Raw genomic sequence first — 25,478 nt, 5'->3', positions numbered from 1 at the left:
TCCCCATCAGGGCTTGACCTCTACCCTCAAATGCTGTGCCTGTCCATCCAGGCCTTATGTCCCTACAAGGGCTTTGCCTCTAACGCTGTGCATGTCCATCCACATTTGGAATGTAATAACATAAAAAGCTGACTTCAGATGTTAATAGCTTCTGGGTATTCACAAATAATCTCTAGCTCATTTCTTGCTTCACAAATGGAAGTCTCTATTTCTCTAAAAGCATCCTCTGTTGAATTATTACAGGAGCTTGACCTCTATCCTTGAATGTCCCTACAAGGCTTGATCTCTAATGTTGTGCCTGTCCATCCAGGCTTTATGTCCCTACAAGGGCTTGACTTCTATCCTCTAATGCTGTGCCTGTATGTCCAGGCTTTATGTCCCTAAAAGGGCTTGACCCCTATCCTCTAATACTCTGCCTGTCTGTCCAGGCTTTATATATCTACAAAGGTTTGACCTCTAATGCTGTGCCTGTCCATCTAGGCCTTATGTCCCTACAAGGGCTTGACCTCTATCCTCAAATGCTGTGCCTATCCATCCAGTCTTTATGTCCCTATGAGGGCTCAACCTCTAATGCTGTGCCTGCCTGTCCATCCAGGCTTTACGTCCCTATGAGGGCTTGACCTCTATCCTCTAATGCTGTGCCTGCCTGTCCATCCAGGCTTTATGTCCCTACGAGGGCTTGAACTCTAATGCTGTGCCTGTCCATCCCAGCCTTATGTCCCCACCAGGGCTTGACCTCTATCCTCGAATGCTATGCCTGTCCATCCAGGCCTTATGTCCCTACAAGAGCTTGACCTCTAATGCTGTGCCTGCCCATCCAGGAGCCTTTTCCTGCTCAAAGGAAAGGGAACTCTCCCTGGGTGTAGCTGGCCTATCTCTTAGTACCTGTTGACCCATGTTAAACCGCTGTTCACATGGCACCCTCCTCCACATCACCACACTTTGAAGGCTCGTGCTCCTCTCTAGTGGCCAACCCATTCCAGGGAGCCCTTTTCTGCTCAAAGTAAAGGGAACTCTCCCCAGGGTAGCCGGACAGCCCTTCGCTTAGTACCTGTTGACCCATGTTGAACCACTGTTCACATGGCACCCTCCTCCGCCTCAGCCTTGAAAATTCTCGTTTGTATATCTGCTAACTCCACCAGATTTTAAAAGAGCAGCGAGAGCTCACTAGATGCCAATGAAAACACCCCACTCTAGGGGCAAACCCATTCTAGTGAGCCCTTCCCTCGCAAAGGAAAGGGAACTCTCCCTGGTGCCAGCCTATCTTGCCCCTATCAAAACCACAGGGATCTGACTACCTCAGCTCTGCCAGCCTGTCTTGCCCCTATCAGCTTTCTGCCACTCTGCCTTGCTGCCATACACCAGATGACTCACTCAACTCCTTGTGGTGTTCTTGCCACTATCATGGTTCCTCAGTGTGTTGGTGCATTGTCTTTATGCTTGCTATATTCCCCCTTCACTGTGCTGTAGGATGTTGATGCCACTTTTCTTGCCACTTTGCCTGTTGTGCTGCCTTCGAGGATTCATGCATCTGTTATCAGTGCTCTCTTTTGAAGCTGTGGTGTGTTTTTGACACTCTCGCTGCTGCTTTGCATGTCTGTTAAAACACTCTTGCCACTCCTGGTACCCCCTTGCCCCTTTAAAGTGCCTTAGGCTATTCATGCCACTTTGGTGCCACTTTGCAACATTCTCTTTTCTTGTTCTGATGATTGCTCCCCAGAAGTTTCATCAGAATTGATAAGAAAACTCCAATTCTGCAGCCAAAAATAGGCTGCAAATACTTCCCCCATTGACTTTAATGGGAAATCGGAAAACGAATAAAACTAATCAACAAATTTGTTTTCCCCACTATGAAATGAATGCAACAAATTTGGGTCCTGGCGAAATGAATACCAATCAAAATGAATTTTTTCCTTCAGCACATCGCTACTGCCTTTACAGTCAGCATATGACCAAATCCACTAGTCTCTATACGTCTCCTGCATAGAATCTCAGCCTACTACAGTGTAGTCTGCTGGACCAGGAATAGGTGTTTCACTATATACTCTGGAAAAAGGCTCTTCTATGTACAATACAAGCATTATAAAGGGCATTAGCATTAAATTTGAGAGACTGGGAACATATCCAACATATATTCCTGACATAATATGCAGAAAAACTGACTCATTTGGAGATAGTAACCTAAGTGAAATGAAGAAGTTTTGATCACTTGGGATATTCCTATCCCAACTGATAAAATTACTTAATGCAAGGAAACGAGATATTGTGATAAAATGAAAAACATAAGAACAACATTGGTAATGGAAGTGTCATTACCAACGTATGGAAAGAGAATATCCTCAAGTATGAAAAGATTCAATCAGACACCATCAAAATATGGCAGACAGATACAGAAATAGTTCTAATTAGCAGCCCGATACTGTAAAACCGCGGGAGAGCGGACAAACGCCCGCTCTGCCGGTGCGAGCGATCCAGTATGCAAATTAGGCGACGCGGTGCAAACGAGGGAAAGGAGGCGCTAGGGACACTAGCGCGTCCCTAGCGCCTCCTTTTGGCCTGGAGCGGCGGCTGTCAGCGGGTTTGACAGCCGACGCTCAATTTTGCCGGCGTCGGTTCTCGAGCCCGCTGACAGCCACAGGCTCGGAAACCGGACGCCGGCAAAATTGAGCGTCCGGTTTTCGGCCCGACAGCCGCGGGCTGAATTCAAAATTTTTTTTTTTTTTTTTTTTACTTTTTTTTACTGCTTTTCTGTGCATTTTCCTGGCGCCGGAAGAAATTAGCACCGACCTTTGGGTCGGCGCTAATTTCTTAGAGTAAAATGTGCGGCTTGGCTGCACATTTTACTTACTGGATCCCGCACGCATACCTAATAGGGCCATCAACATGCATTTGCATGTTGAGGGCGCTATTAGGTGCCGCGGGTGGGCCGCGTGTTTTCCTCCCCTTACTGAATAAGGGGTAAGGGAAAACACACGTCCAGAGCAGGCTGACAGTGCTGACCTGTATATTGGGTAACATGAGCCTGATTAAAAAGAACTTCCAGGCATACCTTGATAATTTCCCTATACATATCACTCTGCAGTGCCTCAGGTACAAAATTTAAGGGGATGGGGAAATACTTACAGTACATGAATGTAATCCACTCTGAAGTGGCTGAAATGCAGAATATAAATCTAAATAAATGTTACACCTTATGAATTACAGAAGGAAGCTTTTCTTGGCATAATGCAACCAGTAAGGTGTGAATTAGCAGTAAATTTAAGAGTTTGAGATTGTACTCAATTTACCCTGGCTTATGAATGAGGTTCATTCTTATCATGGTTTGCAGTTTCAGCAAGGAAATCTGGAAAGGAGAGGATTGGAGATTTTATGATCAAGCTGTGGACTTCAGATACGAGTGCAAGGGAGAAAGATAAGAGATAGGAAAACCCATTCAGTGCAGCCAGGGCAGCCTTTGATTCCATCCACAGGAAGAAAAGAAACCCTTGGAAAGGACAAAGGCACCATAGACAGATCATTTTAGACTTGGTTTATTGCTGTGATTATGGACATGACAAAAAGAAAATGTATTTGATGCCAATTAATTTCCATTGAACAAAATGAACTGTACAGTTTTATTTTTGGAACTCTCCAAATGTTCCTGTTTATTGACACCAGAAAATTACAGGGAGACAGAGTTTGAATTGATGGATGCAGAAAAAGAGATTTACACTATACATTGGACTTTGTAGATCTAATCTCCTTCCCTCCCCCTTCTGAGAATGCACACCAGGGTTTAATGAGACTGTACATAAGACTTGCCATACCAGGTCAGACAAAAGTTCCATCCTCTCCAGTATCCTGTTTCCAACAGTGGCCAATTCAGATCACAAATACCTAGCAAGATCCCAAGGGTACATAAGAACATAAGAAATTGCCATGCTGGGTCAGACCAAGGGTCCATCAAGTCCAGCATTCTGCTTCCAACAAAGGCCAAACCAGGCCACAAGAACCTGGCAAGTACCCAAACACCAAGACGTTCCCATGCTACTGATGCCAGTAATAACAGAGGCCATTCTCTAAGTCACTTGATTCATAGCAGTTAATGGGCTTCTCCTCCAAGAACTTATCAAAACGTTTTTTAAACCCAGCTACACTAACTGCATTAATCACATTCTCTGCCAACAAATTTCAGAGCTTAATTTTGCATTGAGTGAAAAAGAATTTTCTCCGAATAGTCTTAAATTTGCTACTTGCTAACTTCAAAGATAGATAGATTTCAAGCTGCTTATCCCAGGGATAAGAAGTGGATTTCTGCAACTCCACCTTAATAATGGTTTGTGGACTTTTCCTCCAGGAACTTGTCCAAAACTTTTTTAAACATAGCTGCACTAATAGCTTTCATCACAACCTCTGCCAACAAATTCCATAGCCGAATTATGTATTGAGTAAAAAAATGTTCTTTTAGCTTAAATGTATCATGTAGTAACTTCATCGTGTGTCCCTTTGTCTTTGTACTCTTTGAAAGAGTAAACAACTGATTAACATTTACTTGATCCACTCCATTCAATATTTTATAGACCGCTATCATATCTCCCATTAGCCATCTCTTTTCAGGGCTGAAGAATCCTAATCTTTGTAGCCTTTCCTCATAGGCAAATCATTCCACCCCTTTTACCATTTTGGTTGCTTTCTCCGTAACGTTTCTAATTCTACTCTTTTGACGTGTGTGAGCAGAACGCACACAATACTCAAAATGAGGTTGCACCATGGAGTCAAACAGAGGCATTATGATATTCTCTGTTTTATTCTCCATTCCTTTCCTAATAATTCCTAGCAGTCTATTTGCTTTCAGGGCTACTGCACAATAAGCAGCAGGTGTCAACATATTATCAATGATAAGTCTAGATCCTTTTCCTGAATGGTGACTTCTAATATGGAACCTTGCATTGAGTAACTATAATTTGGGTTACTTTTCCCTAAGTGCATCGCTTTGCATTTATCCACATTAAATTTCATTTTCCATTTGCATGCCCAGTCTCCAAGTTTTTTGCAAGGCCCTCTTGTAATTTATCATAATCCTCTTGTGATTTAACAATTTTTAATAATTTTGTGTCATCAGGAAATTTGATTGCTTCACTCGTTCCCATTTCCAGGTCATAGATAAATATATTAAAATGCAGTGGTACCAGAACATTACACTATTTACCTTTCTCTATTGGAAAAATTTACCATTTAGACCAAGTCTCTGCTTTCCATCTTTTAACCAGTTCCCTATTCACAATAAAACACTGCCCCTCATCCCATGAATTTTTAGTTTCAGAAGAAGTCCTCAAGAGGGATTTTGTCAAATGCTTTCTGGAAATCCAGATACACTATCAACTGGCTCACCTTTATCCACATATTTATTTACGCCCTCAAAAAAAGTAGCAGATTAGTGAAGCAACACTTCTTTTGGCGAAATCCATGTTGGCTTTGTCCCATTAAACTGTGCCTATCTATATGTTCAGAAATTTTGTTCTTTATGATAGTTTCTATCATTTTACATGGCACAGATTCACTGGTCCATTGTTTCCTGGAACAACCCATATGTATATTTTTTTTAATTGGCATTATATTGTCAACTCTCCAGTCTTCGAGTACCATTGACAATTTTAATAATGATTTACAAATTACTAATAGCAAGTCCATAATTTCATTTTTCAGTTCTTTCAGCATTCTGGGATGTATACCATCTGTTCCAGTGATTTGCTACTCTTTAGTTTGTCAATTTGCCCTATTACATCTTCTAGGTATACTGAGATTTGTTTCAGTTCTGCTGACTCATCACCTTTGAATATAATTTCTGGATGGTTATCTCTTTACATCTACCTCAGTAAAGAACAAAGAAAATATTTAATTTAGTCACTCTGCTACGGCTTTGTCATTAAGTGCCTCTTTTACCCCTTGATCCAACTGATTCACTCACAGGGTTTTTAATTCAAATGTACCTGACAAATTTTTTATTATAAGTTTTTGCTTCCACAACAAGTTCTTTTCAAATTATCTCTTTACCTTCTTTATCAATGCTGTATATGGACTAACTTTGATATTGGGTGTGCACCTATTTTCATAGCTACACCTAGAAAAAGGGCTACACAGATATAGTATTGCTCGCTCCCTTGTAGGTCCTAAAATTATCAAAGAACTATCCTTTCAAGGGAGTTTACATTCACCCTACTTCCAATGTTTTCTGCATCAAGGATATTCCAATTAACATTTACTTGATTAAGATCTCCCATGAGCAACACCTCTCCTTTCATTGCAATCTTGTGGATGTCTTTGGCTATGTCTCTATCCAATTCAGCAGGCTGTGCTAGAGTTCTGTTGATCACCCTGATATAAATAGTTACACGATTTCCATACAATGCCACCATATCACTCATCCATATCATTTGGATTTCAGTTGCTTTTATAGAGTAATGTATTTATTTTATATACTTATAGTATTTAACATTCTGCCTTTACTTCTGCAACACCAAGTAGGTTACATAAAACCAAGCATGTATAATTTTAAATTACAGTAGGAGAACAAAATAAAACATAACAGTTTTCACAGAGAGTGTTTGCTCATACAACCATGTCTTGATTCTTTTTCCTGAACAAACTGGGTCTCCATATGAGCATCAATGAGATTAATGTTTCAGAATTGCTGAATACTATTTGTCTGGAAGACAGCTTGATGCTGTAAACCAATAATTCCTGTTGAGATGAACTAAGTATTTGAGAAGGAGGGTAATGATAAAATAGCACTGCTAGAAATCCAGCATTTGAAGACTATACATAAAATCTTTTATTTTACCCTTTCTTCTAAAGGCAGCCAAAGTAACTCCATCGGGACTAGTGTAATAGGATCATAACATTATTTTTCTCTTATAAATAGTCTTGCTACAGTGTGCTGAAGGATTTCAAAACAATGGGAATTAATCTGGCTAATTCCCTGATATAAAGAAGTGCAAAGCATGAAGAATAGGTAGTTATCAAATCTTTTTGATCTGAGAACGTACATAGTTTATATTATACTTAAGCACATAAGAGAACTCCTAACACAACTGAGCGCATTTAGGAATTCAGTGATAGTGAAACATCCAAATAGTCTCCTAAGCTCTTAACTTCTTTTGGCTTAAGCTCCATTAGGGATCTTTTATGTTTATTTATCCAAAATAGTTTTGATTTTGATGAATTTTGAGATAGAGGGTCAGGGCTTCTTAAACTGTTGGTTGGAACCCCTAATGGGGTCACACATTTTTTGGCTGGGGTTTACATGTGCCTCAAGGAGCAGCACTCTTCAGGCACCAGCAGCAGCATTAGTAGTGGAAGTCAGCATGGGGCCTGTGTACCAGCTCAGGTGTTAGGGTTTTATATGTTTGTGGACACCTGGGCCAATGGGAGCGATGGTACCACCCACAGGGAGGAGCCCTGTGAGTCTCACCATCGGGAGGCGAGGTCTCAGCAGGTTTCAGACACAGCTGTGGAATAGAGTCTTTATTAGAGAGAGAGAGAGAGATGTTGCTCAAGGAGCGGGCAGTGCAGAGAGCAGCACAATGTTCATGTGATGGGGTATACCCAAAGGGAATACCTCCCAGTAGCAATCCGGCAATGGTCCGCAGAGCAGGGTACACCGAAAACGTCTTCTCATAGAGATGGCTTGGTAGTGGCCTGCAGCACAGGGTACACCAACAGGGTTCCTCATATAGATCAGAAATGGTAGTGGTCCGCAGAGTGGGGTATGCCAGAGGATTATCAGAGATGATGGCATGGTGGAGGTCTACAGGATAAGGTGCACATAGGAGGGTCCTATGCAGGTGAATGCAGTCGTGGCCCACAGCGCGGGGTACACTGGAGAAAGGAAGTAATCCAAGAGTCAGAGTACTCACAGCAAGGTGCGTTCTGGCAGTAGTCCTGGGATGCAGGATAGAGCAATATCCTAAGGCAGAAGGCCCTCCAAAGAGCGGATAGCCAGAGACAAGGAAGTGCCACTGAGGAGCGGGTACCCAGAGGGTGACTTACCAGAGTAGGATCTGGAACGGAAGTCCGTAGCGTGAGGTGCGGAATCAAGCAATGAGGGAACTGATTGCCAAGTCATTAGTGGTCAGGTTCGGTCAGCTTAAGTATCGGGAGTGGAGACGTCAGCAGCAGGGGACGCCCCTGAGGTTCCCGCCAAGCAGTGCTTAACCTGACCTGTGCGCGCACGTGTGCGCCTATGTGATCCCGGAATCAAGATGGCGGTCGGCAGTGTCCACGCCGTCCTGGGAACGCCAGGTAGGTCAGCAGTAGCTGGCAGAGGCTGCCACTTTCCCCAATGGAGTCACTGAAGAGAAGAGAGAGGTGAGCAGAAGTGGTCGGAATCATCTGTGACTTACGGGCGTAACAACATGCTCACATGCTCTGTGGTGGCCCTGCCCTTGCATGAGTTTCTGTGGTAACCAGAAGCCCTACATGAGGAGGGATCAGGTCTGTAGCAAAACTTTGAGCTTGCAATGTTTCAGAGGCTTCATACTGATTTTCATCATTAATGCCTCTACTAATTGCAGATCATCTTCAGGCTTTGGACCAGCTATGACAGGAAGGGTGGGCTGAATGTGCAAGGATCAGTGAGGTGGTCACTGGTTCTCTCTCTTCACCACCACTGAACCTACCCAAGAAAAAAATGTTGCTCTTGTCATCAGCTTGCCCTCTCTTCCTACCAGTTTTCATCCAACTTTGGCTCAAGGCTCAAAGAAAAGAGTTACTGCTGACCCAGGCCAGGGGGATGTTAGGAGGAGGGGCTGTTTGAAGGGAGGGATCAGATACAGGATGGGTTTGAGGATTGGATGAGCTGGAGATGGGAATGGCTGTGGAGGCTGAGGGGGAATAATGACAGAAGATTGACTGGGGATTGTAAGAGATGAGCTGGGGATGAGGAGATTCTACTGGGGAGATGTGAGAGAAGGATTGAAGGGAAGGAGGTAATACTAGAGATGAGAAAGAAGGAATGAGGTAAGAGGTAAGAAGGTTATAAAAATGGTTTGGAGGTGAGAGAGGATCAGCTGGGATGATGGAAAAAGAGATGGAGGAGATGAGCTGAGAAATTGAGAGCTGCTTTAGGGGCAGAGGATGGGTGGGGAAGTCCCGTGGAAGGAATGGACTTTGAGAAAGGGCATCAGCTGGCATGCGGGAGAGTGCAGTGATTTGTTGGAGGGAGACCACACCTTTCCTAACTTGTTTTGGCCGTCCTTTGTGATCAATTGAATTTTCAAATGGGATAGCTTGTAGGAAATCTATCTCTCCCTTTTCAAGTGCTAAAGTGGGAAGCCTTGTAGTAAGCTCTCTCCTTTTTTTTGTCTACCTTATTCTTTCTGAGCAAGAGGTATCTTAGTATGGCTATATGGCAGTCATAGGACTTATAGGGATGTGCATTTGTTTAAGATAAATGCACTAAATGTGATGAATGAAAAATGTTTTACTGAAAAATGTAAAAAGGGCCTCCCCAAAGCCTTCCAAACCCCTCACACCCTGTAAAAATTAAGTTTGAGGCTCAGGCCTACTCGGCTGAGACTCCCTGGGCCAAGCTAGGGCCTCCCTGATCCCCTCTGACTCCCCTATTCCTATGTAAAAATTAAGGCCATGGCCTGGCTCTACACAGCTGGGCTTTGATGGGTTGAACCGGAGGCTCTCTTGGCCTCTCTGACCCCCCCAGCTCCCATTTTTGCAAAGATTTACAGAGTTGGAGATCTCCTCAGCCCCCCACTTACCCAAACCTATGGCATCCCCTAAGTTCACAAGTCCAAAACGTAAGAGCAAAGTTCCTGCCCTGCCTTCTATAATTAAAAAAATGGTGCAGGTGGCCTGGACATCAGCAGTGAAAGACATCCCTTCAGCTCCTCAGTTGCAACCTTAAGCCATGGCCTTAATTTTTATAATGCAAGAGGGTTGGAGGTGACCGGGAAGCTCAGTTGGTTAGGCCAACTCCCTGTGGATGTCTTGAGGGGTTGGAGGGGGTTCAATTTGTTTTGATTTTTGTTTTAGGTGTTTGTTCTTTAATAGGTTTTTTGGGGTGCTGGAAATGAACCAAACAGAAAAATAAAAGTAAACGAAGTAAAAATATGAACCCTCTCTCCCCCTTGCCCCAAACTATCACCATCATCACCTCACACAATGAAAAAATTAACTGAACTGAAATTGTTGGGGCTGCATATCCCTACTTGTTATATCATGTCTCTTTATGCCTTTTATTTGCCTTTATGGCAAATGAAAATTTGAGAAATGTACTGGCAGTACTGGCAGTACATTTCTCAAATTTTCATTTGCCATAAAAGGCATCAAGTCCAGTACTGTTTTACCTGTCAATGCGAATTTTTATACATTTGTCTCCCAAATATTGCTCCTTACTTTGTCTTCTGTCTTTGGAGTTTTGGTTCTATGTGATAAAGAGTTTTAAAACTGGAAGATAGCACATGTTACTTGCCTTTTCAGATCAGCTTAATGAGATACAGAATGGTGCCATGTTAAAATGGGCCTCATTAAATAAAATAGTCTTTGTAACACAGTGGCACTCTGTACTAGCTCCCCCCAGATTGTGTTCTGAAGCATTGGTATGGAATTGATTATTACAAGTTGAAGGGGGGCTAACATGAAGAGCAAACAGAGGATGGCCCCAATGCAGGACATCTCTACTACTCCCATCTCCAAAATTGTCCAGTCCCTCCCCAACTCTCCCAAGTGTCTGATCCTACCACTCACTGACCATTCCAAATTGTCCCATCTCCTACCCACTCACCCCTCCAGCTCACTCATATCCTCCACTCTCTAGGACTAAGGAAATGGCAGGAGAAAAAGGGACAGATTTAGGATTTTGCTGCCCCTAGGCATTTTTTGGTGCTTTCACACCCCTACCTTCTGTTAGGAGCTGATACAGGATAGCAGAGGATGAAATTCAATAGAGCTGGAAGGCAGCAAATCTTAGCCAGCCTTCTGCCCCTAAATCTTTGCCGCCCTAGACACAAACATAATGGGTACCTATTGACAAATCCAGGGCCGAGAAGGAGTGTGACCTACCTTGCCCCTGCCGCTGCACTGGGTCCTCCCAAAACGGCAGCTTTGCTACTTTATAGTTTGAACCATATTTTACACACACAGCCATTCTAGGAAGGATCAATGGAGTGACAGCAGCAAGGTAGGCCATATTTCTCCTATTGTTTCCCTATTCTAGGAAGGGGTGAGGAGTACAGGTACATTAGAGAGATGGGTGTGTTGGGATATTAGAGATCGGACACTTCAGGTGATGAATGAGAAAGATTAGACACTTGGAGGGGGGAGGGAGATGGAACCTTACACTTTAGGAGGGCAAATTTTGAACATTTTCAAATGTTTGTAGGAGACTTTTTTTTTAACTTTAACTTGGATTTTTCTATAAATATCTTGCTGCTACTCATTTCTAGGAAGTTTTCTTTGTGGGCATGCAGAATAACAGTTTCAGAGAGTATTTAAATGAGGTTGAAGTGTGGACTAAAATGTTTTACTTCTTCCCCTTAGTTCATGCTGAAGTTATTTGCTGATCATGCTCCATGCACTTCCTCTGCCCTTTTCTATGGGAGACTGATGCTATTGGAGTGACTTTGCATGTCTGAAAAAGGACAATGAGGCGTTTACATATTGTCATGAAGCTGATAATGTATTCCACTACTCCGAGTTGAATTGCCACCAAATGCCTCATTGTGCACCCATTAATGACCTATTTGCCACTATCCAACCTCTTACTGATCGATTTTTTATTTTTTTTAAAGGAAGATAAGCCCTTAACATATTTGGCTGAACCTACCTAGTGAGTAATTGTTTCTTTTTTCCAGGCATCCTTTCCAGCTTCAAACTGGGTAAAATGTTTCCTATAAAGTCACAAGAAAAACAATTTAATTTCTGATACGATTGGAATGTTTGAGATTCTTAAAATGTTTTCCTCCTCAGATTTTTTGTTTAGATCTCTGACTTAAAAATAATGAAATCTGATCTCTCTAAAAAAAAAAAAAAAGAAGACAGGGAAAGCTGTCCATCCCCTAGAGCATGTTTGATTTATTTCACTATGCTGTATTTTCTAGACTGCCCACTGTATATTCATTGCCATCTGATCAATAACAGAAAGTACCGGTATATAAATATTTTAATCGCATTTAACTGTAAAATTCCAAATATATTTTAAATACGTATGGCATGCTAGTAACCAAGGAAAACAATAACATTCTTTATGTAAATAGGACCCTTTGCTTCAGAATGATTGACTGTCAAATGCAATGCAGGAAAGACCATTTATGCAGTAGCGCAAAAATAAAGTTTTGTTTTTTTTTTCATTTTAGGCACATTAAAAAACCGTTTTGTACGGTGACACAAATGCACAGTGCTTTACCATTTTTGAGGTTCGTCATACTGTCACACTTTGTTCCGTAAGTCCCTATGTTTCAAGTCTTGTAAACATAAGAAACATGCATAGAAATGATGGCAGAAAAAGACCAAATGGCCTCTCTAGTTTGCCCATTCACAGAACTGCTCAGCTATATAATCCCAACTATTCCCTCAAAGATCCCCTGTGCTTGTCCCATGAATTCAGATTATTGTCCTTGTCTCCACTACATCCACCATCCTTTCTGTAAAGAGATACTTCCTTGATTACAATCCAGTCTAACCCCTTTCACCCTCATCCCATGAACCTGTGAAGGAGTGTATAGAAAACTCCCCTCAGACTACCTTAAAGGAGTGGGCACAGCTATTTCGCCCGGTCATCCTTAAGGGTGAGACCCTCAGGAAATCCTGGGTGAAGGGAGGAGCCCTTCACCAGAGTATCAGACCTCAGGACCTAGAAGGGTTAGAGGGGCCCCAGGAAGCAGGGAGAGACACAGGGGTAGATTGCAGGAAAATATCAGCCGGGGGGATTTTTTCAAAACTGGCCCACGGGGTATCTGACTCCCTCGTGCACTTTCTCTAAAGCACACACAGTCACACACAACCCAGACAAGTTTCCATTGACACCCATACACCACGGGCAAGCTCCCATTCATAGTCACAGACCCCAGGCAAGTTCCCATTCACATCCATCCAAATGCCAGGCAGGCTCCCATTCTCACACACACTGCCCATCACAGAAAGACTCCATGAATGCATGTGCACATATGCCACACACCCATCCCAGTCAGCCTCCCATTCATATACATGCATGCAACCCAGGCAGGTTCCCATTCACACACTCACACAACACACACACACACACACATACACACACACAAACATACATGCAACCCAGGCAGGCTCCCATTCATAAACCCACCCATCCCTAGCAGGCTCCCATTCACACACCCCCTCATCCCAGGCAGGCTCCCATTCACACAGATTGACCCATCTTGTGCAGGCTCCCATTCACACACATACACTCATCCTAGGCAGGTACCCATTCACACACACCACACATATACCCATTCCAGGCAACCTCACATTCAAGCAAACATATATGCATCCCAGGCAACCTCTCATTTACACACATACAGCTCCACACACACACACACATCCCAGGCAACCTCCCATTCACACACACACACCCCCATCCTAGGCAGCCTCCCATTCACACATACACACACACACACACACACCCATCATAGGCAGCCTCTCATTCATACATACACACAATCAGACCAGGTAGTCAGATCCACGGGTCATTCCTCCTCTGCTGCTGCTGCTGCCTCCTGCCTGTACCATCTTTACTGGGGAGAGCAGCAGTCCTGCAGCTCTTCCTGCATGCTGGCCTCACAGTAATTCAGTACTCGCAGTGCTAGCACTTCTTGTATTCTCATCTCTCGAGAGATGAGAATACAGGAAGTATTAGCACTGTGAATTACCACGAGACTAGCACCCAAGGAGGAGTTGCAGGACATGCTTCTTCTGTCGCCAGCTGATGGAGCCCACCGGCGGCTGCACGGGCCTTCTGTTTCTTCCAATGCTAGTGGGATGGGGTCCACCGGTGGCCCTATGTGCTTCCTGCTTCTTTTGCTGTGGTGGGATGGAATCCACTAATGACTGCATGGGCGTGCTGCTTCTTCCACTGCTGGAGGGATGTGGTCCGCTGGCAGTAGCATGGGTCTCTGCATGCTCCTCACGCCACCCCTCCCGGGTGTGCCGCCCTGCACAATTGCACGTTTTGCACACCTGATGGTGCCTGAATGGGAGAAAAGTCTTAGCAAATTAGGCCCTTACCTGTCAATTTCAAAAGCCCTACACATACGAAAGCCAGGAGATATGCATGTGACTCAGCCCAGCACGCACCGCACGGATTTTAAAAAGCATGCGAGTAAGTGTATGTCTCCCAGATCGCGCACAAATCATAAAGTTCAAAAAAAGGGCCAGGGCATGGTGGGGCATAGGCAGGCTGAGTCTGTTACATGAAGTCTGCGCATAAGTATTTACATGCACAATCGTACAGCGAGGTCCCCAATCACATAACTTTACTTCTGCTATGAACGGCATGTAAGTATTAAAATAAAATAAACTTGGCTAGTCAGCGGGGTATTAAGGGTCAGGGCTAACAGAGTAAAAGGGAGGCATGTTAGCTAGGGAGTTTAGGATGTCCTCTACTTTATGGGGTTGAAGTGGGAATGAACTTGGAAAACAGTTAATTGTGTCGGTGCGCGTACCTGCTAAAATCCTCTCCACTTACGCGATTGAGCTGGCATTTGCGCACACGCACACATCAATATAAAAACAAGGGCACATCTGCACACGAATGGCCGATTTTATTAGCAGCGCACATATACATGTATATACGTGCGTATGCTATAAAATTGCCGCAGCCATGTGCACAAGCCAGCAAACAAACGCATATGTGCGCCAGCACATGGGTATTAAAATTCACCTCTTAGTTATTACTAGTTTGATAGCTAGAACCCTTCGAAAATCTACCATTTATGATAACAAATAATAGACTAAAGAAATGTAGAAATTGCAGTTTCTACAGCAACCAATCTTTTAAATTGTGAAGGATGCTAAATGTGCCCTATTGAGAAATGAACTTCATTTTGTATACTGTTTTGGAAAACACAAAACAAAATCAATGCATTATATTTGTAACAAGGCAATTTCATTGATTTGTTGAGGCAACTCACTTCTGAAGGCCTTGCTGTCATTTAAGCTCTAGACCAATTTTATAAAGCACCATGGACCCAAGCTTTTCATACCTTTCTCCCAAGGTGTATCAGGCCAAAAGGGTTGAATAAATTGTGTCTTTTTATGTATAAGGGGAGAATTTACTAAACATCTCCAGCACTAATATGTTACCATTATGGTCTAAAGGTAATGCTGATGTTGCATTTTCAATACATATACAATTTCTGAACTGTAAGGCACAGATATTAAATAAATATATATTAGATGTGTTGAAATAAATTCTTTTAAGTTAAGAGGATCAGTGTAATCAAGTTTTTGGAGCCTCCTGACATTGTCATAACTCCAGAGTTATTTAGCAAATTTAAGCCAGTTTATATCACTCAAGTGAGCTTCATTTTATTGTGCTCAACTCTTTGTAGCAGTTTTATAGAATGGACATGGTATCATTGCCTTGTATTACAAAAACAGAAATGAAATGCAGTACACTGCTACAAAATTGTACTTCAAACGACAACAAGAAGCCAAAACCCACAACCATGTCAGCTGTGTACTTGTCTCCTCTCTACCTTATATAATTGCCAACTCCCCCCACTATCCTCCCTCCCTTTACAATTATTCAGTCACTTAAACCACGAGTAAAGCGCATAACATTATTCAGGAATGAAGATCTTTATTGCATGGAAATGGCTGTAGCATAGGTCAAAATTGCATAACCATTTCAAACTTTAAATATATTCTCTTAAATATATAGGGTGACCATGCCCTTGCCCGAGTTGAAGTTTGTATCATGCTAATACAATATTCTGCCACTGGGGATGCAGTGCCGTTGAAGCCTCGCCCCTCCAATGCGGCTGAAAGTCGGTCTTTGCTTACTAGGTCGAAGTGTTCTGTGTCTGTGATACAATGAGGTCCTAGTCCATAGCAAGAGCAGGACTCACTTATTCAAGATGCAGTACAACCTTTGGAGAGGTAAACAAGCCAAACCTGGCCATCAAAACTGCAAATTTGACAGGCAAATCGCCTACACTCTACCCACTCCTGAAAATGTTGAGCAGGAATACCCACTAAGTAATCACCTGCCCATGCAACATAAGAGCAGGAATAGCTGCTGGGTATTTTCTGCCTAGTCATCTTTCAACATAGCACTTGCCGTGCACCCTTAGGATATGGTCAACTTGCCACAAGTCCATGGTAGCAACACCTTGCTTGTCATGGGCTCCCCCTCCAACCTAGCTGCAACCATTTCCCAAAAGCATCAATGCTGCCTGTAGTGGTGGGCCTTCATAGCCTAATACCCTAACTTTTAATGCCACCATATTGCTTTAAACATACTGTATGTTGCTGCAAGGGTAAGCAAGCCCCAACCACCAATGGCTAAGCATTACACCTACATACATGCTTGCCTACATTTAGTAATGGAAATATGAATGCTCCAGGATTATGCATTGCCCACTCCATCTTAATGATACTGCTGTGGGTAGATGGGGGGGCCTATAGAGTTTGGAAGCATACCACATAATGTTGCTGGGTACTTCTAGGTGTGTCCTATATGATGTGGAGCCAGTGGAACATACTACTCTTAAGTCAGGCCATCTGGCCTATAGTCCACATAGAAAGCAAAATTCATTCAAACCACACAACTGATGCCACATCAAACAGAAGTGTACCCCAAGTCAAATGGAGACCCTTAGCAGATGTATTAAGGGAAGGCTCCAGAGACTAGAGATGTGAATCGGAACCGGAATCTGATCGGTTCTGGTTCCGATCCAAATTTTAAAATTTTTATCGCCCAGCCCGATTTGAGTTTTGATTATCGGCTACGCCCGATCCGATAATCAAAAAACCCTCCCCCACCCTCCCAAACCCCCAAAAAAGGTTTTAAAATTACCTGGTGGTCCAGCGGGAGCGCAGGCAGCAATCTCCCGCTCTCAGGACATCGGCTGCGTTTATAAAAATGGCACAGATGGCCCTTTGCCCTTACCATGTGACAGGGCAAAGGTAGCACCGGCACCATTTTGAATACTGGCAATACGGCCTGAGTGCAGGAGATCGCTCCCGGACCCCCGCTGGACCCCCAGGGACTTTTGGCCAGCTTGTGAGGGCAAAGGAGGCGCCAGCGCCATTTTGAAGATTGGCAATACGGCCCGCGTGCAGGAGGTCGCTCCCGGACCCCCGCTGGACTTTTGGCAAGTCTTGTGGGGGTCAGGAGGTCCCCCCCAAGCTGGCCAAAAGTCCCTGGGGGTCCAGCGGGGGTCCGGGGGTGATCTCCAGCAGGCGTGACATCGGGAGCCAGGAAACAAAATGGCGCCGGCGCTACCTTTACCCTGTCACATGATAAGGGCAAAGGGCCACCGGCGCCATTTCTCAACGCAGCCGTGGCCAGGGAGAGAGAGGGAGATTGTGTTGGGTCCCCCCCACTGGACCCCAGGTAATTTAAAACATTTGGGGGGGGGGGGGTTTGGGAGGGTGGGGGATTTCTTTTACAGGTTCGGGATGGGTTTTAGGCTTTTTTTGGTATGCCGGTTTTCCCGCCCTCCCCCGATTTACGATTTTTAACGATTTTTTTAAAAATAAAAACACGACGATAAGATTTCCCTCCCCCCCAAGCCAAAATCGATCGTTAAGACGATCGATCACACAATTCACACCTCTAGTGTTTACTAATGAGGATGTTGGGGAGATACCAGATCCGGAGATGGTTTTCAGGAGTGATAAGTCAGACGAACTGAACAAAATCACTGTGAACCTGGAAGATGTAGTAGGCCAGATTGACAAACTAAAGAGTAGCAAATCACCTGGACTGGATGGTATGCATCCTAGGGTACTGAAGGAACTCAAAAATGAAATTTCTGATCTATTAGTTAAAATTTGTAACCTATCATTAAAATCATCCATTGTACCTGAAGACTGGAGGATGGCTAATGTAACCACAATATTTAAAAAAGGCTCCAGGGGCGATCCGGGTAACTATAGACCAGTGAGCCTGACTTCAGTGCCGGGAAAAATAATGGAAACTGTTCTCAAGTTCAAAATCGTAGAGCATATAGAAAGACATGATTTAATGGAACACAGTCAACATGGATTTACCCAAGGGAAGTCTTGCCTAACAAATCTGCTCATTTTTTTGAAGGGGTTAATAAACATGTGGATAAAGGTGAACCAGTAGATGTAGAGTATTTGGATTTTCAGAAGGCGTTTGACAAAGTCCCTCATGAAAGGCTTCTAAGAAAACTAAAAAATCATGGGATAGGAGGCGATGTCCTTTCGTGGATTACAAACTGTTTAAAAGACAGGAACCTCAGAGTAGGATTAAATGGTCATTTTTCTCAGTGGAAAAGGGTAAACAGTGGAGTGCCTCAGGGATCTGTACATGGACCGGTGCTTTTTAATATATATATATATATATATATATATAAATGATCTGAAAAGGAATATGACGAGTGAGGTTATCAAATTTGCGGATGATACAAAATTATTCAGAGTAGTTAAATCACAAGCGGATTGTGATACATTACAGGAGGACCTTGTAAGACAGTAAAATTGGGCATCCAAATGGCAGATGAAATTTAAAGTGGACAAGTGCAAGCTGTTGCATATAGGGAAAAATAACCCTTGCTGTAGTTACATGATGTTAGGTTCCATATTAGGAGCTACCACCCAGGAAAACGATCTAGGCATCATAGTGGATAATACTTTAAAATCGTCAGCTCAGTGTGCTGCAGCAGTCAAAAAAGCAAACTGAATGTTAGGAATTATTAGGAAGGGAATGGTTAATAAAATGTAAAATGACCTAATGCCTCTATATCGCTCCATGGTGAGACCGCACCTTGAATACTGTGTACAATTCTGGTCACCGCATCTCAAAAATTATAGTTGCGATAGAGAAGGTACAGAGAAGGGCAACCACAATGATAAAGGGGATGGAACAGCTCCCCTATGAGGAAAGGCTGAAGAGGTTAGGGCTGTTCAGCTTGGAGAAAAGATGACTGAGGGGGGATATGATAGAGGTCTTTAAGATCATGAGAGGTCTTGAAAGAGTAGATATCACTCGGTTATTTACACTTTCAAATAATAGAAGGACTAGGGAGCATTCCATGAAGTTAGCAAGTAGCACATTTAAGACTAATTGGAGAAAATTCTTTTTCACTCAATGCACAATAAAGCTCTGGAATTTGTTGCCAGAGGATGTGGTTAGTACAGTTAGTGTAGCTGGGTTCAAAAAACGTTTGGATAAGTTCTTGGAGAAGTCCATTAATGGCTATTAATCAAGTTTACTTAAGGAATAGCCACTGCTATTAATTGCATCAGTCACTAACCAACCTCTTTCCCTTTTCAAAAATACACCAACTGTAACATACAAGGGAATACTTGTTTGGTGGTAATCTTGTCTGGAGGTTATTCAATGAGGGTAACCGATTTTCAGTTATCCTCTCCTTAGCCTCCGTCTATTATTCTTTTATTAAGTTGAACAATGTCTCTAAAGTTTGACGTGCGACGCCTTCTGTGCTTGCCTGCAAGCACAGAAGGCAAGCACAGAAGGCGTCACACGTCAAACAGAAGAAGCTTTGAATAAGTTCACTGCCATGCTGTGAAATCCTGTATAGGACACAGCATATTCTCCCATAGTCCCTGAAGCAGGCACCTTGTGCCGAAACATGGCCCGTGTCGGACGTGCAGCTCCGTACCCATGAGACACCACTAGAGGCGACGACCCTGATAAGTATTAAATGAAATAGTAGTGGGACGGAAAAGCAGCAGGGGAGAAGGGATTTTAAGAAAAATTGAAATATTATAAAAAAGAGTAACTTTAGAGACATTGTTCAACTTAATAAAAGAATAATAGACGGAGGCTAAGGAGAGGATAACTGAAAATCGGTTACCCTCATTGAATAACCTCCGGACAAGATTACCACCAAACAAGTATTCCCTTGTATGTTACAGTTGGTGTATTAATTGCATCAGTAGCATGGGTTCTTCTTAGTGTTTGGGTAATTGCCAGGTTCTTGTGGCCTGTTTTTTGGCCTCTGTTGGAAACAGGATGCTGGGCTTGATGGACCCTTGGTCTGACCCAGCATGGCAATTTCTTATGTTCTTATGTTCTTAAATGTATCTCATGTATATTCATTGCGGAAGCCCTGTTCTATGTAAATCCATGTGGGGAACTAGTCATTCATACAAAGTTCAGTAGACTACATGCAGTACAGTATGTTTGCAAGGAATCAATAAGGTCTTCTGGTTAGAAATGGTGCTAGATATCTCACAAAGTTTTGTAAGTGAGCAAGCCCATTTCTTGATCAGTATATTAAGATTATCAAAGTTGTATCTCGGTGCTTCCCATTATGCAAAGTCCATCTCTATCTATTTCTATACCTACATATCTCTCTTTCTCTGTTTATATGGTATGGAGAGAGAGAAAGAGATATGGAGAGAGATCACTGTCGCTTTAACTTAATTGTCACAGGCATTAAATTCCAGGACATGAACCTTTCATGTGAATTAATCTTCTTATGATGCTATCCAATACCCTTCCTGATGGTTTGGTTGCACATAGTGGTACTGCTAAGCTTTACTATTCCATCCTGAATGGCTATTTCTAGTAATATGGTGTACTGCAGTGAACCATGAACTTCCTTGTGACACAGAACTATAACAGATGGCAGTATAGAATGACATTGTGAAAAATGGTACCTCAAATAAGATTTTAAAGAATTTTGTGATTGTCTCTACGTGGCATGTTTACCTTGCCTTTCCTTGTAAGAATGGCTTTCCCTTGGATTTCTCACAGTTTTATTCTCAGTATCTGACTGCTGCAATTCCAGTCAGCATTCCTTCAGAGAACTCTCTAAATGTTCTTGATATTGGCTTAATGCTATTTGATGTATCTTATAGTCTCTTGTGGTGTCTCAGCAAAACCTCAAAGTAATCCCACATGTTATCTTTATCAGAATGCATTGATCATGCAGTTAGGTTAGATAACAGCCCCATTTCTATTTCCTAGCTTTTCAGAATATGCTGTAGGAGAAAGGTCTTCAGTTTTCTATTATTCCTCCATAGAAACAACCCTCACACAATTAGCCCATTGCTACATAATTGCATAAAGCAGTGGCATCATGTTCTCTGCCATTTCAACTTCATTGTTGTTCCCACCACCAACACTTTTGGCCTCTATTTCTGTTCCCCTCCACCTCCCCCTCCCCCTCCCCCCTTTGTTGTTTCCTGTCTCTGTCCCATTACTAGGACTGCTGGAACTACCCATGCAGCTCTGATCGTCTCTGAGCTGCATGGCATCAAGACATTTGTTGCGGGATGAAATACCAATCAGGAAGGATAATGGAAGGGGGAAGGGAACACAGGAGATGGAGGGAATAAACAGAGTGGAGTCTGGTGGGGAGGCAGAAGAGGCTGGAGGTGAAGAAGGGATAAGAGAACAGATTAGAGAAGGTTGCAGAGGTTAGTAAAATATGAAGAGGAGGGAAAGAAACTGGAAGGCAGGTTTAAAAAGAGGACAGACTCTGGAATGATGGAGGAAAGGGAGAGACTCGCAGAGAGGAAAAAATGTGGAGATTTAGAAAAGGAGATGACAGGAGAAAAAAGCAATCTTTAGGAAGAAGAGAGAGAAATGGGTAACAGATTGTAGAGAGAGAAGGGTAGTATTGTAATACCAGAAAAGGAAACTAGAAGAATGAGAAAAAAGGATATCAATTCCATGTGTGATGAGGAAGAGTACTGTCATGGGGTTATAGTACCATCAGCCTAGCCAAAATGAAAAGAAAGATATTGAAATGCTAACAGAAATTAGAGACGCTAACAAATTTAGTAACACAATAATAATGGTAGATTTAAATTACTCCAATATTGTTTAGGTAAATATCACATCAGCACATGAAGTGTAATGGAAGAGCAGCTTAGTTGTTAAGGCAGACATCTGAGAAGCAGGAAAGCCAGGGTTAAAATCCTACTGACACTCCTTGTGACCTTGGTCAAGTCACTTTATCCTCCATTGCCTCAGGTACAAACTTAGGTCCTGATTTACTAAAGATTTTTTTTCCCATTATGGGTCTATGGGAAAAATGCTTACTGAAAGAGGCACTTAGACCTAGATTCATCATTTTGCTATAAATATAGTGAAAATAGCACCCACGATAGAAAAAGGGATGTGGTTAGTTTAATTTTCCTGATACCGCATCGGTATTTACCGCAACGTGCTATACCATTATCACACTGCATGTTATTTTCACATCGCACATTGAGTAATTTACTGCAGCTGCGTTACCAGTTGAAAATGTTTTTATCGTGAATGGTGGTTCAGGCTGCTGGCTAGATATTAGGGATGTGCAATTGTTTTTCCGGAATTAGGCAATTTCAACACAATTTCAACAAAATAGCTTAATTCGGAATGAAATTTCAGAAATTTCAGAAAAAATTCATTTTCAGGTTAGTGCGCACTAATGGGAGTTAGTGCAAGCTAACTCCCGTTAGTGCGTGCTAACTCCCAATAGTGAACACCAACGTGGCAGAGTTAGTGTAATTAACAGGGAGTTAGCATGCAGTAACAGGAGTTAGCGCGCACTAACCTGAAAATTGGGGCCCCTGAAAAAATAACCCCGAACCGCGGGAAAAACAAAATTCCCTTGGGGAGGCCCCAAAACGAAGCCCGACACAATAAAGCAATCCGAAGCACATCTCTACTAGATATAGAGAGATAAAGAGAGAGAGAGAGAGGAAGGCTCACAAAAAAGTTAACTATACCACAGTAAGAGGTGGCATATATACGAACAGTACAGTTACCATCAGTGAATATTTAATGTGATTTGGAGTGATGAAAGTTAAAAGAAGAGTAGATTTTATACCATGTTCTCTCTACCTAGCTTGTACCACCATGTACTCTCTCTCTCGCTCTGCATTTGCGATAATTACTGTTTCAGGCAGTATCACACAGTTATGCAGGCATAGTGCACACAAAAGAATTGTAGTTATTTCTGATGTTAAATCCTGCATTGCTGTGAGTTACTTTATCATATGCCATGTTAACCAATCCTTCTTTCCATTTACTCCATTCAAACTCCACCCACTTGAACACTAATTTTAAATTTGCATTCGCATTTCATGATGCGGTTATTTTCGCATGAGTTATAAAGTTATCACATGCATTAGGGCCCTAGTGCATGCGATAACACCCTAAAGCATTTTGATAAATGACCCTCTTAGATTGTAAGCCCTCTGAAGATAATGAAATACTTACAGTATCTGAATTTAATCTGCTTTGCAGTATCACGAAAGGTAGAATATAAAAAATAAAAGGGTAAAGTTTCTAGATTAAATAAATGAGTGTTTCATAGAGCAACTGGCCCAGAACTGATGAGAGGGAGAGATATTTTAGTCCTAATCCTTAGTGTAACACAGGATTTGGTGCAAGCTACCCCCACGCTTTACCCAGATTGTGAAGTTCAGTCTTTTTGGTTGTTATCTGAATGCAAATCCACTTTTCCACATTCCCCCTTGCTGTTAAAGCAGAGAGCAATGTTGGGGTTGCATTAACTGTGCAAAGGCTTTTTGAATAAGGGTAGTAATCACTAGGGATGTGAATCGTTTTTTGACGATTTAAAATATCGTCCGATATATTTTAAATTGTCAAAAATCGTTAAAGGCGATATATAATAGGAATTCCCCCGATTTATCATAAAAAATCGAAAATCGGGGGAAGTGGGAGGGGAAGGGGGAGGGGAAGGGGAGGGCGGGAAAACCGGCACACTAAAATAACCCTAAAACCCACCCCAACCCTTTAAAATAAATCCCCCACCCTCCCGAACCCCCCCAAAATGTCTTAAATTACCTGGGGTCCAGTGGGGGGGTCCCGGTGTGATGTTCCACTCTCGGACCACGGGTGCGTTGATAGAAATGGCGCCGGCGCTACCTTTGCCCTGTCATATGACAGGGCAAAGGTAGCGCCGGCGCCATTTTGGTTCCTGTCCCCTGACGTCACGAACGTAGGAGATCGCTCCCGGACCCCCAGGGACTTTTGGCCAGCTTGGGGGGGCCTCCTGACCCCCACAAGACTTGCCAAAAGTCCAGCGGAGGTCCGGGAATGACCTCCTGCACTCGAATCGTGTTGCCGTAATGCAAAATGGCGCCGGCCATACGGCCATACGGCCGGCGCCATTTTGCAGTACGGCAATATGGCCATACGGCCGGTGCCATTTTGCATTGCATTGCATTTTGCATTGCATTTGCGGCCTCGGAGGGAACTTTCCTTCTGCCCCCCCCCCCCCAACACCTTCCCCTCCCTTCCCCTATCTAACCCACCCCCCAGCCCTAACTAACCAACCCCCCCCCGACCTTTGTTGAAGAAGTTACACCTGCCTCTGGGCGGGAGTAACTATCACGCGCCAGCTCTCCATCCCCCGGCCCGGTGGCTGTTCCGGAGGCCTCGGTCCCACCTCCGGAATGCCCCCGCCCACAGAATGCCCATTTTTTCAAGCCCCGGGACTTACGTACTTCCCGAGGCTTGTGCGCACCACCAAGCCTATGAAAGATAGGCTCGGTACGCGCAGGCGGAGTCAGGGGTAGGTTTTCAGGGGTTGCACGTGTATCTTACGCGCGCAATCCTTTGAAAATCTACCCCTATGTGTTTTCTATAATCTTCATAATAAAAAGTCTCTACTTGCAGTTGTGCATTCAGTTTTAGCACTTATGTTAGACTACCTTGATGCAATGGCTTGGGGGCAGAGCTTGTATTTGTTGTTAGCAATCAAATCCTTGACTTTACCCAGGGAACGATGAGAAGCTTTCGAAGATAGGGTTCAGTTTGGTGCTTGATTTTGAGGCTTGATAACATGGGCTGGAACAATCACCACTCTTGAACCCGTAGTCTGTAACAGCTCCTACCAACCTATCTTTATAAACTCAATAACAAAAACAAATTCCCTTTTCACAATTATCTTCCGCAAACTAAATAAGAACCTTAGTATTGTCCTGAAGTCTTAATTGTACTTTGATACTTATGACAGGAAAGTAAATGAGAATTGATTTTCCCTATCTAATGAGAGAGATCTGGATCTTTGGGAGTGAATGAGATGAGAGTGTAAATTGAGGTTAGCAAATAAGAATGGGATGCATGTGATCAGCCTTACCATTAAAGAAAGAAAATGGAAAATGGTATTCTTCAGAGAAACCTCTCACAATACCCTGTTTGAGACTTAAAGAGTATTTTTGAAAAACATTCTGTAACAACATTCAAATCCAGTCATACAGACTTGTGCTTCACACTTTTATTCCTATTTCTCAATTCTCAGTTTGGTTTCAAGGATTGATGAGAACATCTTGAGAAATTAAATGCCACC

The sequence above is a fragment of the Rhinatrema bivittatum genome, chromosome 3 (assembly GCF_901001135.1).
Source record: "Rhinatrema bivittatum chromosome 3, aRhiBiv1.1, whole genome shotgun sequence".
NCBI lineage: Eukaryota > Metazoa > Chordata > Amphibia > Gymnophiona > Rhinatrematidae > Rhinatrema > Rhinatrema bivittatum.
Note: the sequence above shows the minus strand (reverse complement) of the source record.